A 17,231-nucleotide genomic window follows, 5' to 3' on the forward strand; every position below is an offset into this window, starting at 1 on the left:
GCAAAAGGTCAATTTCACTTCCTCTTTCCGAGAGGTGTGAGATTCTTGCCACATCCCCAGGCCCCTACATGTTCTGTAGGTAGAAAGAAGCAAAATAATCTCCAATATGTGCAAAGTTCAGAAATCAGGGCTGCCAGAAGACAGACTGGCTATGATGGACTGTCATTTGGTATTACTAAAAATAAAATCATGGGTCATTTACCAAAATCTCACTTTATATTCAGCTATTTTAGTATCACATTGACAAAGTACAGGGTTAGAAATACAAACAAATTTAGAAATGAGGAGGTAAAGCTAGGGGAAAACTAAAAGGCTAGAGGGTGGTTCATATAAAACCTAATTTAAAAATCTATGAGATTTTAAAATACGTGGGGAGTTTACAATCTATTCTCCTATATTAACACTTCTGAACATTACACATAGTTAGCCATCAAATATTTATTGAGTTCTTCTAATGTGCCAGCCAATGCTCTAGGTGCTGAATATAGTGAACACACCAGAAAAAGTCCTGCCCTTAAGGAGGTTATAAGGCGGAGATGACAATGAACAAATAAACATACAAGGTGAATAACACATAAAATATATAATAAATGTTAAATAATATAGACTATGAAATAATATGAACATATATTAATAAACTTTTATTGTTCATTATATATTAATAAAATATATAAATATATTAAATGTTATATAAAATAATGAAAATATACAATAAATCAGGCAAGTGTTATGACAAAAATTAAGTAGGATAAAGGGCAGTGGTGTACCTAGTGCATCTGACACCCTGAGCAGATCAATTTTTAAATATCTGCCTCCTTTATATGACAAATTATTATATGAAAAATTATATTAAATAATCGTGAAATGAAACATGCAGCAGAGTCTAAGAGGGCCCCCATGACGCCCACTGGTATGATTTGGGTCTGTGGCCTGCCCAAATCTCATCTTGAATTGTAATCCTCAGTGTTGGAGAAGGGGCCAGGTGGGAGGTGATTGGATCGTGGGGGTGGATTACCCCCTTGCTGTTCTCATGATAGTGAGTGATTTCTTGCAAGATTTGGTTGTTTAAAACTGTGTGGCACCTCCCCCCTCTCTCTTCGTCCTGCTCCTGTCATGTAAGACTTGCCAGTTTCCCCTTCACCTTGTGCCATGATTGAAAGTTTCCTGAAGCTTCTTCAGCCTTGCTTCTTGTACAGCCCGTGGCACTGTGAGCCAATTAAACATCTTTTCTTTACAAATTTCCCAGTCTTAGGCAATCCTTTACAGCCGTGTAAGAACAGACTAATACACCCACCTTATGCTATTCATGTCTTGTGTAAATCCCCTCCCCTTGAGTGTGGGTGAGACTTGTTAATTGCTTCTAACCAGTAGAATATGGCAAAGCTGATGGGATACGATTGTGCAACATAAAATTGTACCCCATCTTGCTTGGAGATGTTCACTCTTGCTAGCTTTTCTGGGTAGTGGGAGGGAGATGGTCTTGATCTGTTGTCCAGGCTGGAGTGCAGTGGCATGATCACAGCTCACTGTAGTCTTGACCCCTTGGGCCCAAGCAATTATTCCACCTCAGCCTCCCAAGTAGCTGGGACCACAGGTGTGTGCCCCTGGCTATTTTTTTCTATTTTTTGTAGAGTCTCATTATGTTACTTAGGCTGGTATCAAACTCCTGGGCTCAAGTGATCCTCTCACTTTGTCCTCCCAAAGTTTTGGAATTATAGGCATGAGCCACCACACATGGCCTCTTGCTTACTTTAAGAAAGCAAAGGTCATGTTGAGAAAGCCCCATGGCAAGGAGCAGAGGGCAGTCCAAGACCAATATCCAGCAAGAGACTGAGGCCCTCAGTCCAATATCCCATGAGTTACTGAATCTTGTTAAGTACTACCTGAGCTTGGAAGTGGATCCTTGCTCAGTCTAACCTCAGCTGACACCTTGATTGCATCCTTGTGAGACCCTGAAGTGGAGGACCCAGTCAAGCCATGCCCTGATTCCTGACCCACTAAAACTGTGATTTTGTTTATCTTTTCCAAAAACCAACTTTTTATTTCTTTGATATTCTGTATTTTTTAGTTTCAAGTTCATTTATTTCTGCTCTGATCTTTTTTTCTTTCCTTCTGTGTATTTTGGGTTTGTTTTGTTTTTGCTTTCCTAATTCCTTTATGTTTATTTGAAGTATTTCTACTTTTTTGAATAAAAATTATTTATATTTAATTTTATATTTCTTTCTGCTTTTGGATATAGGCATTTATTGCTATAAATTTCCCTCTTACTACTGCTTTTGCTGTATCCCATAGGTTTTGGTATATTGTATTTCCATTTTTATTCTTTTCAAGAAATTTTAAAATTTTCTTCTTAATTTCTTCATTGACCCATTGGTGGTTCAGGAGCATGTTGTTTAATTTCCATGTGTTTGGGAAGATTTAGAGGTTCCTCTTGTTATTGATCTCTAGGTTTTTTCCACTGTGGTCAGAAAAAACCATTTGATACATGATGTAATTTCTACTTTTTTGAATGTATTCAGACCTTCTTTGTGGCCTAAGATACAATCTATTCAGGAGAATGTTCCATATACTAATGAAAAGAATGTGTATTCTGCAGGATTTGAGTGAAATGTTCTGTAATTGTCATACCTATTCGGTCTACTGTGCTGTGTAGTTTAACTCCAAAGTTTCTTTGTTAATTTTCTGTCAGGATAATCTGTCGGTTTCCTGAGAGTAGAGTGTTAAAGTCCCTTGCTATTAGTGTATTTCAATCCATCTTTTCCTTTAGATCTATTAATGTTTGCTTTATATACTTAGGGGCCCTAGTGTTGCGTGCATAGATATTTATAATTGTTATATTTTCTTGCTGAATTCACCCCTTTATTATTATTTAGTGACCTTCTTTGTCTCTTTTTGCAGTCTTTGATTTGTAGTCTATTTTATCTAAGTACAGCTACTCCTGCTTTGTTTTGGCTTCCAGTGGTATGAAATATCTTTTCACCCCTTCACTTTCAGTCTGTATGTTTTTGTTTTTGTTTTGAGACAGAGTCTTGCACTGTTGTCCAGGCTGGAGTACAGTGGCATGATTTTGACTCACTGTAACCTCTGCCCCCCAGGTTCAAGCGATTCTCCTGCCTCAGCCTCCCTAGTAGCTGGGATTACAGGCTCCTGCCACCACACTCAGCTAATTTTGTATTTTTTAAGTAGAGACAGGGCTTCACCGTGTTGGCCAGGCTGGTCTCGAACTCCTGACCTCAAGGGATCTACCCATCTCGGCCTCCCAAAGTGCTGGGATTACAGGCCTGAGCCAGCATGCCCAGCCAGTCTGTATGTCTTTTTAGGTGGAATGGGTTTCCTGTAGGCATTATATAGTTGAGTCTTGTTTCTTTATTCATTCATCCACTCTATGCCTTTTAATTGGAGAATTCAGTGAATTTACATTCAGTGTTATTGATAAGGACTCACTGCTGCTATTTTGTTGTTTTCTGATTATTTTGTAATTCCTCCCTTCCTTCTTGCTTTTTTACTGTCTCTCTTTGTGGTTAAGTGACTTTCTCTGGTAGTAAGTTTTAATTTGTTGCTTTTAACTTTTAGTGAATCTATTATAGGTTTTTGCATTGGGGTTACCATGAGGCTTATGAAAAACATTTTATAGATAAAACAAGTTATTTTAAGGAGATAACAACTTAGATCACAAAGAAAAGAATGGAAACACACAAAGCAAAAGCAAAAAAAAAAAAAAATCTATACTTCAACTTCCTTACTCTCACATTTTGACTTTTGTCTTAATTTGCCTGTGTTTATATTGCCTATATTTTAACAGGTTAGTGTAGCTATTATTGTTTTGATAGATGCATCTTTTGGGCTTCATACTAGAGTTATGAGTGGATTGCACTCCACAATTACAGTGTAAGAGTATTCTGGGTTTGTCTACTTACTTAATTTTACCAGTGGGTTTTACGCCTTCAAATATTTTATTTCTTCTTTCTTTCTTTAGTTTTTCTTTCTTTTTTCTTTCCTTTTTTCTCTTTTTATTGCACATTTTGCTTTCAGATTGATTGAAGAACTCCCTTTAGCATTTTTTGTACGACAGGTTTGGTGGTGGTGAATTCTCATCCCTTTTGCTTATCTGGGAACGACTTTATCTCTCCTTCACAGATGAAGAATACCTTTGCTGGACACTATTCTTGAATGGTAGCTTTTTTCTTTCAGTACTTCTTTGAAAAATGTTATTCTGCTCCCTCCTGGCCTGTATGGTTTCCATTGAGAAGTTTATTGCCAGATGAACTGGAAATCCTTTATATGTTATTTGCTTTTCTGTTGCTGCCTTTAGCATCCTCTTTGTCCTTCACCTTTGGGAGTTTATTATATGCCTTGGAGCAGTCTTATTTAAGTCAAATCTTATTTTGTGTTCTCTGACCTTCCAGTACCTGGATATTTATATTTTTCTCAAGTTTGGAAAGTTTTATGTTATTATTTCTTTGATTAAACTTTCTACCCCTTCCCCTTGCTCGACTTTCTCTTAAACACCAATAATTTTTAGATGTGGTCTTTTGAATTAATTTTATAGGCAATCATTCCTTTTCATTCTTTTTTTTTCTTTTTTCTCCTCTTACTATATGTTTTCAAATAGCCTGTCTTCTCTGCTATTGAGAGCCTCTAATGAATTTTTCAGTTCACCAAATATTTTTCTAAGTTCCAAAATTTTTGTTTTTCTAAATTATTTAGATTTCTTTGTTAAATTGCTCTGATAAATTTCTGAAATTTGTTTTCCGTGTTATCTTGGCAATCACTGAGTTTCCTTAAAACTGCAGTTTAGGGTCAGTCACTGGTTTCTTGTTTTGTCCATTTGGGGAGACCTTGGTTTCCTGTTTGCTGTTGTTTCTTGTGGATGTATGTCTATGTCTTTGCATTGAAGGATTAATTATTCATTCCAGTCTTCTCTGTCTGGCTTGTTTTGATTTTTATTGGCTACATTTGCTTGTGGCTGCTTTATTGTCCTTTAAGCAATAAAGACAAGTCTTTATTGCTATGGACTGTCTTCTTTTCAGCTCTAGGTGGCGTCTTTACGCCAGGTTCACCTCAGCTCTAGTAAATGATCAGAGCATGCCCTTTCTGAGTGGCAGAGGTCCCTAAGGGGATATCCTGGCAGTGTAGGAAGGTTGGCTAGAGGTTCGTCCCCATGAGACCTGTGGAACAAACCTTCTGCAGTGTGGTGCTGCTGAACAGTCACTCTGATTTGGGGTCTTGTTTGGCTGATTTACAAAGCAGTTCCCAGGGCAGGGGATGGTAGTCTTCCCTCCCCACCGGTTCTGACTGTTCTCAGGGATATTTCTCCTTTCAGGCACTCACAGTGCTTCCTGTGGCTCTAAGGTAGGGATGGGTCTCTTGCCATGGAACCCAGGATGATGGAGAAGTTGGTTATCCACCTCAACCTCATTTTTTCCAGTGAGAAACTGAGTTGGGGGAAATTTTTTCTTGTGCTTGATGCCAGTCAGAATGAGGGGAGAGACGTCACAAATGTGGAAGTGTGTCCAGAATTGGTGGGTTCTTGGTCTCGCTGACTTCAAGAATGAAGCTGCGGATCCTCGCGTTGAGTGTTGCAGTTCTTAAAGATGGTGTGTCCGGAGTTTGTTCCTTCAGATGTTCAGATGGGTCCGGAGTTTCTTCCTTCTGGTGGGTTCGTGGTCTTGCTGACATCAGGAGTGAAGCTGCATGCCTTTGTGGTGAGTGTTACAGCTCTTAAAGGCGATGCGTCTCGAGTTATTCGTTCCTCCCGGTGGGTTCATGGTCTTGCTGGCCTCAGGAGTGAAGCTGCAGACCTTCGCGGTGAATGTTACAGTTCATAAAGGTGGCGTGTCCGGAGTTGTTTGTTCCTCCCATCTGGAGTTGTTCGTCCCTCCTGGTGAGTTCGTGGTCTCCCTGGCTTCAGGAGTGAAGCTGCAGACCTTCGTGGTTAGTGTTACAGTTCATAAAGGCAGTGCCAACCCAAAGAGTCAGCAGCAGCAAGATTTATTGCAAAGAGCTAAACCCTCCACGGCGTGCAACGGTACCCGGGTTGTGGCTGCTGGCTCGGGTGGCCTGCTTTTATTCCCTTATCTGGCCCCACCCACATCCCGCTGGTCGGTCCATTTTACCGAGAGTTGATTGGTCCATTTTACAGAGAGCTGATTGGTCCATTTTGACAGAGTGCTGATTGGTGCGTTTACAAACCTTTAGCTAGACACAGAGTGCTGATTGTGCTGATTGGTGCGTTTACAGTCCTTTAGCCAGACACAAAAGTTCTCCAAGTCCCCGCCCAATTAGCTAGACACAGAGCACTGATTGGTGTGTTTATAAACCTTTAGCTAGACACAGAGTGCTGATTGGTGCATTTACAATCCTTTAGCTAGAGGCAAAAGTTCTCCAAGTCCCCACCCATCCCAGAAGCCCAGCCGGCTTCACCTTTCACTGGCACTGGCGTGACTTCGCGGCACCTATCCTGTACACTCCGGCAACCCAGAGGGAGCTCGTCCCAGACAACCAAGAGGAAAAGGGGAAGCCAGAAAGAGACAGAGACCCGCCATCGTGGCCAACAACTCGGTGAAGAGGGAACGGCGATCCAAGCAGGGGACCCAGCCTCTGATCAAGCCCAGCAGGCACCAGCCTGCTGCCCGGAGTGCAGGGCCCTCCGAGCCCGTGCCCACCCAGAACCCATGCCGGACTGCGATCACCACGCAGCCCCAGCTCCCTTCTGCACCTCTCCCTCCACACCTCCCTGGAGCAGAGGGAGCCGGCTCCAGCCTCCGCCAGCCCCAGAAAGGGGACCCCACAGCGCAGCGGTGGGCTGAAGGTCTCCTCAAGCACGGCCAGAGCGGACGCCGAGGCCGAGGAGGCCCCGAGAGCTAGCAAGGGCTGCTAGCACATTGTCACCTCTCAGAAGTCCAATTCTCTTACATCTGCTTAGAGTTTTTCACTTCTTTGTGGCCCTGGGAACTCTTTTTCATATATGAGTTCTGGAATATTTCTGGTGATAATCTTGACATTGTACATTTGGTTTTGGTTTATTGTGGAGGGAGTGAAGTCAGCATGCTTCTATGCTGCCATTTTGGAACTGGAAGTCCTCCTGACCCACAGAAACAGAGATAATAAATGTGTATTCCTTCAGGCTAGTAAGTTTGTAGCACTATTATTACACAGATAAGTAATGATACCGGAGTGCTGGGAAGGGAAGAGGGTGGTCCCTGGCTGGGCCTCTACCCCCAAGGACCTAGGTGAGGACGGTACTCCTGTCTTGGTGCTCAAATGTTGCATTTCCCAAAACTACCCTGGCCTGCCATGCCCCCATCCTGTGCCTATAGAAACCTCCCAGACCTAGCAGGCAGACACAGAAGTGGCTGGACGTCCACAGGAGCACACGGGCGGAGGCACACACAGGCGGCTGGGTGTCAAGTGGAATGCACTGGCACAGGCAATCCAGCAGGCACCCCGATCCGCAGAACAATACGGAGTTTGGCTGGGGCAGTTGGAGGAGAGCCTGGGTGATGAGCGGCCCAACTCCGGGGGAGAACTGTCTCCCTTCTGGATCCCCCATTTGCTGAGAGCCACTTCCACTCAATAAAACCTTGCTCTCATTCTCCAAGTCCACGTGTGATCCAATTCTTCTGGTGCACCAAGGCAAGAAACCCCGGGATACAGAAATCCCTCTGTCCTTGTGATAACGAAGGGGGTCGAATTGAGCTGATGAACACAAGTCACCTATAGACGGGAAACTAAAAGAGCACCCTATAACACATGCCCGCTGGGGCTTCAGAAGCTGTAAACAATCACCCTTAGACACTGCCCTGGGGTCGGAGCTCTATATAGCCTTCCCATCTCCATGCTCCCCTAGAGGTTTGAGCAGCGGGGCATTGAAGAAGCGAGGCACTCCCCCGTCACACACCCTGTGAGGGGGACGAGGGAACCTTTCCCGTTTCAGTAATACAGAGCACATATTAATAATGGCCAGAAAAGAAAAGCAGACAGTGAAAATTTTGTTTTGTTGGACTTCATATTTATTATCATGCCAGTAAAAAAATTAATAATAAAAAGAAGAATAAATAAATAAATGCCAGGTGCGGTTCCTCATGCCTGTAATCCCAGCACTTTGGGAGGCCGAGATGGGTGGATCACCTGAGGTCAGGAGTTTGAGACCAGCCTGACCAGCATAGTGAAATCCTGTCTCTACTAAAAATACAAAAAAAAATTAGCCGGGCCTGGTGGCGGGCACCTGTAATCTCAGCTACCTGGGAGGCTGAAGCAGGAGAATGGCTTGAACCCAGGAGACAGAGGTTGCAGTGAGCCGAGATTGTGCCATTGCACTCCAGCCTGGGCAACAAGAGCAAAACTCCGTGTCAAAAAATAATAATAATAAATAAATAAATAAGAGATAAAAAAGGAAAAAATTGATTAAATTTTTAAAACATTAATTTTTTTAAAAAAAGAAAAACATATCTATATATTGCTCTGTCACAGGCATGAATAATACTGTAGTTTCTGTTTTTAAGCCTTCTTCAGATTTGTCATTGGCTTTATCAATGGCTTGTTCCTTCTTGCGTGTTCATGTTAAATTCAGAGCATAGCAAGATTTGTCAATTTATATTTGCCCACAGTTGATCCTTACATAGGGATATGTCATACCATGGGGCTTGAGCCTGCCAACTGTACCCAAAACTTGAATGACTCTCAACTATAACAAATTTACTTTTGAAACAAACATATATAGTCATGTCCACTTGTGTCAGGGCCAGCTGTATAGCTAAAGTTCCCTGAATTAACTTCCAAGTAGAATGCCATCATTTTTCTTAAGGGTTGAGCAATAAAATGTGCTAATTTAAAATGCGCATATGCATGTTTAAAGCTCAAAAGTGACTGTGGCAACTGTTTAGAACTTAGACCAATAGAAAATTTGTTTTTGTTTTTTTCTTTGGGGAAGAGTATTCCATCACTGATGTTGTTTAAAATTCCTGCTGCATAGTGATAATAAAAAGCAGCCTGAATATTAGTCTGAATGTTTTATTATTGTTGGTCTGTACCTGGGGCACACTCCATGAGTCCTTGGTGCACTGTGGTGAAAGAGACAGAGTAATGAGGGGTGCTGAATGTGCAGGGTGCCCAGACACGGTGTCTCTGATGAGGTCATGTTTGAACAGAGACCTAAAGGGACAGAAGGAAGGAACCGTGAATCTACCTGAAGAGAATGATTCCAGCAAGCACAAAGGTTCTGCCTCCAGAATGTGGGTGGTGTGTTTGAGAAACAGCAAGCATCCCTGTGACTGGAGTAGAAGGACTGAAAAGGATATAGGAGGAGGTTAGAGAAGTAACAAGTTAAGTCAGGCATGGTGGCTCATGCCTGTAATTCCAGCACGTTGGGAGGCCATGGCATGAGAATCACTTGAGGCCAGGAGTTTGACACCAGCTTGGGCAATGAAGCAAGACCTTGTCTTTACAAAAAGAGAAAAAGATAATGTTAGCCGGGTATAGTGGCATGTGCCTGTAGATGGAGTGGGAAGACATGAATGTCTGAGCCATGTGGCACCTGTTCCCATCACATTCCTTCACGCTGGGTGATGCAGGCTCTGGCCGGTGAAATTACGTTGGATGTCTAGTTGGAAAACCTTGTTTAAGCCAAGTATTTCCTACTTAATAGACTTCATTCCCCAACGTGGAAAATAAGGATAATATAACCTATCTCACGGGGCTATCATGCTTATTAAATGAGATAATGTTTATGGGAGTGCTTTGTAATCTGTGAAGCATCCTGTCAAGGCATACTCTTATTATTGTTGCTATTGTAGGTTAGGAAAAACATTCTTCTACCCTCTTAGATCTGTAGCTGGCCTAAGAACGAAATGGACATAAGACAGATTAACAGGAGAAAAGCATACAGACTTCGTATTTTCACATTTACACAGAAGTCTTTAAAAAGAAAACAACAGCCCAAAGAAGCTGTTAGGCCCAAAAGCTTATATACCTTTTTACAAAAAGAATGACAAATTGTGGGGATATGACGAGGCAAGGGGCTTGAATAAGGGGCAATAAATTGTGGGACAGTGACTAGGAAATGTATGGGGGAAACTAATGCAAGATATGGATTATTTTAGTAAGTTTGTTTGTGCATGTCCATTTCTGTGTTGATTCCAAGTCTCTGAAAATAAGAACGTTCTTCTCTCTTGATACAGGGAAGGCATTCTTTCCATGATAAATTTGATCACCTGCTTTTAGGTGGAAAGGAGGGCAGAGATCCCTTTCTGCATCTGCTGTTTCTCAATTTCCTTCAGCTCAAAATAATCAATATGCCAAAGCAGCATATTTTGGGGTGGCATATTCTGAATTCCTTCACTATTATGAGAGGCTGATGTTTAAGTGCTCAAGAATCAGGAAAAACTGAGACATTCAAGAGAAGTGCCCTGGATCCTGCAGCCCTCTTCCCATTGATTTCCAGTTCCTTTCCCACACAACCTCTCCTTCAGCAGGAGGCCTTGGTGAAGGTTGGCAGGCAGGGGCTGCTTCTCATCAGCGTGACAGGAGGTGCATCACCACCCACGGTTAACGGTTAACCAAGCTAAACAGTATAAGATAACCTTCATTTGCAAATCTAATGAGCAAAATTACAGGATTCAACTCTAATAGAGGGGGGAAATGAAGCTGAAGATCACTATTTCCACATCTAAGATTAGCAGCTGGAAAATACAGTACATCTGTAAAATGACGGTGTCAGATACCACAGCTTTGCATGACACCAGCACACACACAAAAGAAGAATCACTTCAGAGAGTAGAAGTAGAGGCGGAGTACTCTAGACGTCACGACAGATGGACACATCTGAGCATCTGCCACATACCAAACCAGGTTACCATGACATTATGTGTTGAAACTACTGATAAAGGTCTTTGGAAAAAAGTCTACTAACCCCCCAAAAAACATGAGCTGTCTTTCCATTCTTTTTCTCTTTCATAGGTCAGGAGGATGTGTTCTGTGCCTGAAGAAATACTCCCTTATATAAATCAAGTTGGGAGGATGGAGATGGAAGGAACAAATGTGGGAATAAAAAATTGGGAAGGAATTCACCTCATGGTTTGACTCTGAAACAAAATTGATAAGAGCTTTTCCCCAAAAGACCCCCTTCTTGCCTGGGAACCAGTCTGCCTTTGCAGGACTAACAAATTAGCTACAAAATTAGAAATTATGGTTTAGGGGTCATGAAGCCTGACTCCAGGAGTCTGAACCTCCTCAAATTGCTGCTAAAGATAATATCACTATTGTAAAACCTAAGCTTAGTGCTTGAGATATTTTGCAGACTTTGCACTTGATGGATCAGCTGACACCACCCAGACTAGTAATCTGGCTCAGCTAGTTCTACCATCCCACCCAGGAACAGAAGACGGAAAGAAAAACTCACTTCGACCCCCATGATTCCATCTTCAACCTGACCAATCAGCACTCCCCACTTCCCAAGCCCCCACCCACCAAATTATGTTTAAAAACTCTGATCTTCGAAAGCTCTGGGAGACTGCTTTGAGTAATAATACAACTCCTGGCCGGGCGAGGTGGCTCACGCTTGTAATCCCAGCACTTTGGGAGGCCGAGGCGGGCAGATCACCTGAGGTCGGAAGTTTGAGACCAGTCAGACAAACATGGAAAAACCCTGTCTCTACTAAAAATACAAAATTAGCCAGGCGTTGTGGCTCATGCCTGTAATCCCAGCTACTCGGGAAGCTGAGGCAGGAGAATGACTTGAAGCCAGGAGGTGGAGGTTGTGGTGAGCTGAGATCAAACCGTTGCACTCCAGCCTGGACAACAAGAGTGAAACTCCGTCTCAAAAAAAAAAAAAAAAAAAAAGAGAGAGAGAGAGAATTAGTAGTTTGCCTAAAATCATACAAGTTGTAAATAGTAGAGATGAAATCCAAACTAGGTAGAATTCATGCTTTTACCACAAAACCATACCAATTCCATTTTCACGTAGTAAAATCAATATATTATTATTTTTAAATGTAATTTAATTCTTTTTTTTTGAGATGGAGTCTCGCTCTGTCACCCAGGCTGGAGTGCAGTGGCGCAATCTTGGCTCACTGCAAGCTCCACCTCCCGGGTTCATGCCATTTTCCTGCCTCAGCCTCCCAAGTAGCTGGGAATACAGGTGCCCGCCACCACACCCGGCTAATTTTTGTATTTTTAGTAGAGACGGGGTTTCACCATGTTAGCTAGGATGGTCTCGATCTCCTGACCTCGTGATCCGCCCACCTCGGCCTCCTGAAGTGTTGGGATTACAGGCGTGAGCCACTGGGCCCAGCCAAAATCAATATATTTTCATAGAAAATATCTGTCAGGTTGTAGATGCCAAATGTCTACAGTGGATCTGGGTGTGGTGGCACACACCTGTAGTCTCAGCTACTCAAGAGGCTGAATTGAGAGGATCACTTGAGCCCCCAGGAGTTTAAGTCCAGCCTGGGCAATATATAGTAAGACCCCATTTCTTTAAAAAAAAAAAAAAAAGTTCACAATGGTTCTAGGGTAGTGAATTTCCAACATTCTTTCTCATCTAGTTTTTGATTAAATAAATTTTCTAATTTTATACTTTTTTTTCTAGACAGTCTCACTCTCTTGCCCAGGCTGGAGTGCAGCAGCATGATCTCTGCTTACTGTAACCTCTGCGCCCAGGGTTCAAGTGATTCTCCTGCCTCAGCCTCCCCAGTAGCGGGGATTACAGATACCTGCCACCACACCTGGCTAATTTTTGTACTTTTTTTTTTTTTTTAGTAGAGATGAGATTTCACCATATTGGGCTAGGCTGGCCTTGGAACTCCTGACCTCAGGTGATTCACCTGCCTTGGCCTCCCAAGTGCTGGGATACAGGTGTGAGCCACCACACCTGGCCTGATTTTGTACTTTTTAAATAAAAACATTTTATTCTGGTTCTGGGTAAGATGGAATGAGCATACTCCATCCTGTGTCTTCACTAAATGCAGCTGTAAAACCTAGACAGAATGCATGATGTAGGTATGTGATAACTGAAAAGTAAACACTGGCAGGAGGATCTGAAAAGACAAGAATTCAAAGAGCCACTAAATAAGCAATAAGTTTCCCATTTAACCCCGATATCCCTTGAACTCAAATAAGCCTGGAAGGGCATAAACAGAAAGAGTGCAAGAAGACTTCTAGCTGTGCTTAAAGAGCAAGAATAAGAATTTCTAATGCTCACAGAGAAGGGGAAATCTCTGTGTTTTGTTTTTCTTTCCTCTTCCTTTCTCCTCCCTCCTTTTCCTCCTTCTTTCTTCCTTTCTCCTCTTCATCTTCTTCCTCCTCCTCTTCCTCTTCCTCCTCTTCTTCTTCTCTCTTTCTTTTTGTTTTTCTTCCCAGTCCCCCAGCAATGCTGCAGCAGTGATGGGGAGAGGGGCCTAAAACTCTGAAGAAGGGGAAACTTTTCCTTCAGTTGAAGGAGCTAAGATCTCAAGAGAAGGAGACAAACCCCTGTTGTTTTTCCCTTTTTCTCCCTTACCACTACCCTCCCATCTGCACCAAATGCAGGTGCAGTTATGAGAAGCACACAGAAGACAGGAGTAACTGAAGTTCCAGGTTTCTGACCTAAAGACTGAAAGAGTGAAGCCCAGGGAACTTAAAAGTAACAGAGAGATGACATAGAGACAGGAGGTTTAGGACATAACCCCATAAAAATTCCTTATGAACTCCTAGGTTCACTCCTGAACATGGATCTGATTCTAAGCATCATGTCAGTCCTTGGGAATAGAACTAAGTGAGAGACCACTATCCAGGTCCCAGAGAGGCCACTAGACAGTGCATACACAGGACATATCTGAATAACACAGCAAAGGGTTTGGAAAGAGAACTGACTCTGAAACTATAACCAACAAAACATGCAACCTTAACCCATTCAAGTCCATTTTTCTGCTAAAACAAAATATCAGCATTATCCATAAGATTTTAAGAAGACCCATAGTCCCATAGCCAACACTCAAAATTTCTAGCATAAAATCCAAAATTACTTAGCATATGAAGAACTAGGAAAATCTCGACTCACATGGGAGAAAACAGTCAACAGACGTCAAAGCCAAGATGACACAGATATTGAAATTTTCTGACAAAAACTTTAAAGCAGATATTTTTAAATGTTCTAAGAAGTAAAGGAAAATACTCTTGAAATGAATAGAACAGTAGAAAATCTCACCAAAGGACTAGAAGATATTTTTAATAACAAAATGGAAATTATAGAACTGAAAAAATACAATAGCTGGGGAAAAAGTTGCAGTGAATGGACTTAACAGAACAGAGATGAAAGAGGAAAGAGTCAAATACATTTGAAATTGGATCGATAGAATTATTCTATCTGAACAGAGAAAAAAAAGGAAAGAAAAAAACAAACAAAAGAACAGAGACTAGGGACTTCATTGTCCTCAGAGCCAATACAAAAAGGCCTACATTTATATCATTGGTGTTTCAGGAAAAGAGGAGAAAGAGTATAGTGTAAAAAAATTTGAAGAATTAACAGCTGAAAACTCTCCAAATTTGGCAAAAGATGTAAACCTACAGATGCAGGAAGCTCAGTGAATCTGAAACAAGATAAATCCAAAGAAATCTATGCTCAGACACAGCATATCAAACGGCTAAAAATTAAAGACAATAAAAAAGGCTTGAAAATGGACACAGAAAAATGATACATGATTTATAGAGAAACAATAACTTGAATAACACATTTTTATCTGAAGCCATAGAAGCCAAAAGGAAGTGGTAGAACATATTTTAAATGTTGAATTAAAAATAAATTACCTAGAATTCTATATACAGAGAAAATAGTCTCTGGAAATGAAGATGAAATAAAGACATTCTCAGATGAAAGAAAACTAAGAATTTATGGCTGGCAGACCTACTCTGAAATACAGGAAGGAAATGACACCTGAAAGAAGTTTAGAACATCAGGACTAAAAACAAGAGTAACATAAATGGTAAATATCTGGGTAAATATAATAGACTTGAGTTCTTTAAAATATGTTTGATAGTTGAAAGCAAAGATTTAAAAAAATCTAATTGGTCTTAAGCATATATAGATATATTTCATAAAACAGCTACAACACGAAAAGGGAACATAAAAAAATAAGGTGATGAAATTTCTACATTCTACATGAAGTGGTAAAATATAATTTTAAAAAGACTGTTGAGGCTGGGTGCAGTGGCTCATGTCTGTAATCCCAGCACTTTGGGAGGCCAAGGCAGGTGGATCACTTGAGGTCAGGAGTTTGAGACCAGCCTGGCCAACATGGTAAAACCCTGTCTCTACTAAAAATACAACAGTTAGCTGGGTGTGGTGGTGCTTGCCTGTAATCTCAGCTACTTGGGAGGCTGAGGCAGGAGAATTGCTTGAACCTGAGAGGTGGAGGTTGCAGTGAGTCAAGATCACATCACTAGTGCTCCAGCCTGGGTGACAGAGTGAGACTCTGTCTCAAAAATAAATAAATAAGGTCAGGCATGATGACTCACGCTGTAATCCCAGCATTTTGGGAGGCTGAGGCAGGTGAACCATGAGGCCAGCAGTTTGAAACCAGCCTGGCCAACATGGTGAAACCCCGCCTCTACTAAAAATACAAAAAATTAGCTGGGTGTAGTGGTGGGTGCCTGTAATCCCAGCTACTCAGGAGGCTGAGGCAGGAGAATCACTTCAACTTGGGAGGCAGAGGTTGCAGTGAGCCGAGATCACGCCACTGCACTCCAGCTTGAGTGACAGAGAGAAACCCTGTCTCAAAAAATAATAAATAAATAAATAAATAAAATTAAAAAAAATAAAAAGACTGTTGAAAGTTAGTTATTTATATGTAAGCCCTAGGACAGCTGCTTTAAAAGCTATACAAAGAAATGTAGAAAAAAAAAAAACATGGTAGATAAATTTAAATGGAATATTATAAAATGTTCAAACAACCCAAGAGAAGGCAGAAGAGAAGAAAGACTCAAAAACAGAGGGAATGAACAGTAAATAAATTAAATGCTAGCCCTAAACCAAAATGTATCAATAGTTACATTAAATGTAAATGGTCTAAACAAAGGCTTGGCAAATTTCTTCTGTAAAAGGCTAAAGAGTAAACACTTTAGGCTTTGTGAGTATACAGGCTTTTACAACCATTCAACTCTGCCACTGTAGCACAAAAGCAGCCATTGGCTACAATGCATAAGTGGATGAGTGCAGCTGTGTTCCAATAAAACCTTATTTACAAAAAGAGGTAATGGGCTGGATATGGCTTATAGCTGTAGCTTGCTGACCTCTGTCTAAACATACCAATTAAAAGACAGAGATTTCCAGAATATATGAATAACCATAAACTGTATACTGTCTACAAAAAACTCACTTCAAACATAATGCCATAGGTAGGCTAAAAGTAAAAGGATGGGAAAAGATATACTTTCACTCGCGTCCCTGTGAAGAGACCACCAAATAGGCTTTGTGTGAGCAACAAGGCTGTTTATTTTACCTGGGTACAGGCGGGCTGAGTCCGAAAAGAGAGTCAGTGAAGGGAGATAGGGGTGGGGCCGTTTTATAGGATTTGGGTAGGTAGTGGAAAATTACAGTCCAAGGGGGTTGTTCTCTGGCTGGCAGGGGTGGGGGTCACAAGGTGCTCAGTGGGGGAGCTTTTGAGCCAGGATGAGCCAGGAGAAGGAATTTTACAAGGTAATGTCATCAGTTAAGGTAGAAACAGGCCATTTTCACTTCTTTTGTGATTCTTCAGTTACTTCAGGCCATCTAGATGTATAGTGCAGGTCACAGGGGATATGATGGCTTAGCTTGGGCTCAGAGGCCTGACATATACCATGAAAATATTAATCAAAAGAAAGCTGGAAAAAAAAAAAGAAAGCTGGTGTGGATATATTAATATCAGACAAAGCAAACTTCTGAGCAAAATATTACAAATAATAAATAAGAATATTACATAATGATAAAAGGATCAATTCACCAAGAAGACATAATCTTAAATGTGTATGCACCTAACAAGAGTTTCAAAATACATTAAGCAAAAATGGAAAGAACTGAAAGGACAAATATATAAATACACAGTTACATTTAGAGACTTAAATGTTTCTTTCACAGTATAGAGAAAATTAGCAAAAATATGGAAGAGCTAAACACCATTACCAACAAACTGAATATATTTGACATTTATGGAAACTACCCAACAACAAATATTAGTAAAATCAACAAATAGAATTCAGCAAAAGATATTGTGAGGGGAAAA

General features: G+C 41.2%; 1 long non-coding RNA gene across 1 annotated transcript; it reads left to right on the forward strand.

Moving 5' to 3' along the window:
• The first annotated feature begins 3,465 nt into the window (after positions 1-3,465).
• Positions 3,466-7,131, forward strand: LOC130540704 (uncharacterized). The gene is made up of 2 exons (XR_008954698.2): positions 3,466-5,705; positions 6,368-7,131. It is a non-coding gene; the product is annotated as an uncharacterized LOC130540704 (long non-coding RNA).
• Positions 7,132-17,231: the final 10,100 nt, after the last annotated feature.

This window comes from Pan paniscus, chromosome 10, assembly GCF_029289425.2.
Source record: "Pan paniscus chromosome 10, NHGRI_mPanPan1-v2.0_pri, whole genome shotgun sequence".
In the NCBI taxonomy this organism is placed as follows: Eukaryota; Metazoa; Chordata; class Mammalia; order Primates; family Hominidae; genus Pan; species Pan paniscus.